Here is a 3,152-nt window from a genome sequence, read left to right on the forward strand (position 1 = left end):
TTGGCAAGAATGCCCATCACATAGTTCCTGATAATATTTTGTTTTACCTTTTTTTTTAATTTGGTGTGAATCCCTGAAGTGATCTCTACCCCATTCTACAAGAAAATCTCTATCAGGTAGCCTAAAACTCTCAAACCCCTAGGGTTTGACTGGAATAATGGGTTTTGGCCTATCAATCCTTAATTGAACACTCTTCCATTATAGGATATGATAGGCCACTATATCATATGTCATTTTCAAAATCCATGAAGAGGACACAACAGGGCGAGGAGGACGGATAACTAACCCTAGGTCTGGCATCTCTATATGACAGGCCGGTTTGATGAGTGCAGTGCGTGAGAATTGAGTAGTAGAGAAATGGAAAGGGGTTTGAATTTGGTGGAAAATTATTTTCAAGGTTGACATAAAATTTCATGATCAATGGTAGTCATCAATTAGGAGGACCAAACAATTTTGTGAAAAGTGTTCAGTCAAGTAGGCCTAATAGCCCTATTACGTCTATTGGTGCAGTATAGGTTGGGATATCTACAAGTTGGTCTGGAACCTAAAAGTAAGATGTTATTGACAACTCCCAAAAGGGTGTCAGAAAATACAAATTTTTTTCGAGATCCTCAAGGTGTCAAAACTTATCACCCGATTCCTTCAAATGGAGGCCTAATTGCAACTAGGTCTATTTGTGGGTAAGTGAGTCAAAATTGATTTTCTGGAGGGTCTAAAACATGAAATCATGTTTCATTTGTGTTAAGGTGTTGTGAGAACACCCCTCCAAGGGTTTTTGTATTGAATTGGTCAGGTGGGTCATTCAAACCCCTAAAGCCTAGTAGTAGCCCACACATGTATGCAAGGGTGTGTGTAATCACACAAGACTTGAGAGTGTTAGTTGTTTGTAAGGGGACATATTGGAGCCTTTGAGTCTTCCAAGGTGTTGTTTGGTGTCATTTATTCATTACTTGACTTGGTGTTGTGTAGGGACCTTTTGGTAGTAGGGATTTGATTGAGTTTGTGAGCCTTAGAGGTTGATTGGTTCAAGGTTTTCTTTTCAATCTATTGCCTCCTCATCATGTTGGCAACAAGGCATTAAACTAAGATGGGGACTGAATCAGTTTTCTCAAAATCTCTACTTAACTCAAACACAATTTCAGATCTAATAAATAACAGTGAAAGCATAAATCAACACCACATCCATAACACACATAACACCAAGATTTTTGACGTGGAAAACCCAGTCAAGGGAAAAAAACACAGTTGGGAACCTACCCACAATATGATGATATCTTGTTAGAAGTATATGAAATATTACAATGGGGAATGCACATGCATTTAGGCATAGTGCCTAGATCTCACTGCTCAAAATCAATAACAACAAGAGCTACAACCTTGGGGAAGACTCACTATCTTACAAAAAGATTCGGATTACATCTAGAAGATCGTGAACTGATAGAATAACATCTCCTCATGTCTGGTTATAGTTCTAGTTAAGCACATATACTACTTGTTCACACTTCTTTGCACTACTTCACTGCTTCCGAAAGATTAAAGCATTATTCACACATTTCGCACATCCGTAGATATATTTGCAACATGATAATTACATTAATTTATACATATCATCAACCTATATTTCAAGGTCGGCTTGACACACATCATAAATTATAAAATATAACAATATACACTACAATATGGCATGCAGGCCAAAACAATGTTGGCTAAGACATAGTATGGACCTAAATCACCACCTCAAACATAAAACACCTCCAATAATTATGCCTCGAACATCCGCAACATGCTACAATCATCATGTTGGCCAAGAACATGAAGAACACCAACATATCAAAGAAAATCATCAATCACATGCACAAGAATCAATGCAGACAACCAATACAAATAGGACAATCTAGAAACATCCACAAGCATCATGAATTACCACGAGAACAATCACAACAACACCACTTACTAGAATCTCCATCATCATTATACCGAACTTCAAGAACACTAACTGCAATGACTATTAAACTGAATTTGAGGACCTCCAAATCATGAACCATTTGAATTGAGTACACACCAAAATGTCCCAAACACTTTGTCAAATCCGCAAACCAAGATATTGCAACGCAAAGCAATGCGGAGAAAAATCCAAAACACTGATCAATATAGAATAACTAAAAAACCAACCGCAATACCAGATCTCATAACTCGATAAAATCTCCATATGGACCACTAAAACTTGAGCTAAATCAACTAGAGATACTTATATCAAAACCCTTTAATCCGCAACAACTCAACTGAAACACAATGGCCAAACCAACTAACTTAATCTAACTGCACCACTGGAACACACAAAGGAATATGTTGACAGCAATGACAACACATCAGTCAAACACATATTTGCATATTATCTCAACAATTTCCTCCTTTGGCATTGATGGCAACATATGACGTGAAAAATAATCAACGATAAAGAACAACTCTAAAAATCTCCCCCACAATACAAATATTCTCTCCCCCTTAGATCATTACATAGGTTTTTCACATGAATCTCTCCCCCTTTCACATCAATGCTAAAGGCACATATTTTCACCACAAGACTCACAAAACTAAACATCAACACTGACTACTCCCCTAGAATAGAAACCACCACTCATCAATTCGGATCACAAGATATGATTCTAAAATCCATCAGACTGATGCAAATCCATGTATCTTAGTTATTATCAAGAGGGGCAACCACCCCTAGCTTCTCTCTAAGATACTCAAAAGTATCCTTAGGCAAAGGCTTTGTCAAGATATCTAAAATTTGTTCCTTTATAGATACATACTCCAACCTGACTTCTTTCTCATTCACCTTCTCTCTCAAGAAATGAAACTTGATTGATATATGCTTAGTCTTTGAATGCAACACTAGATTCTTAGAAATATTTTGATAGCACTTGAATTATCATTGTATATAGCAGTAGGCTCATCATAAACAACTCTGATATCCTTCAACATATGCTTCATCCATACCACCTGAGTACAATTGATAGTAGCAACAAATATTCTTCCTCTGTAGTAGAAAAGGAAATAGCATTCTGCTTCTTACTCATCCAAGAAACCAATCTCTTTCACAAGAAAAATGCACCACCACTAGTACGCTTCTGGTCATCAACATCACC

Source organism: Cryptomeria japonica, chromosome 9, assembly GCF_030272615.1.
Source record: "Cryptomeria japonica chromosome 9, Sugi_1.0, whole genome shotgun sequence".
Classification (NCBI taxonomy): Eukaryota; Viridiplantae; Streptophyta; class Pinopsida; order Cupressales; family Cupressaceae; genus Cryptomeria; species Cryptomeria japonica.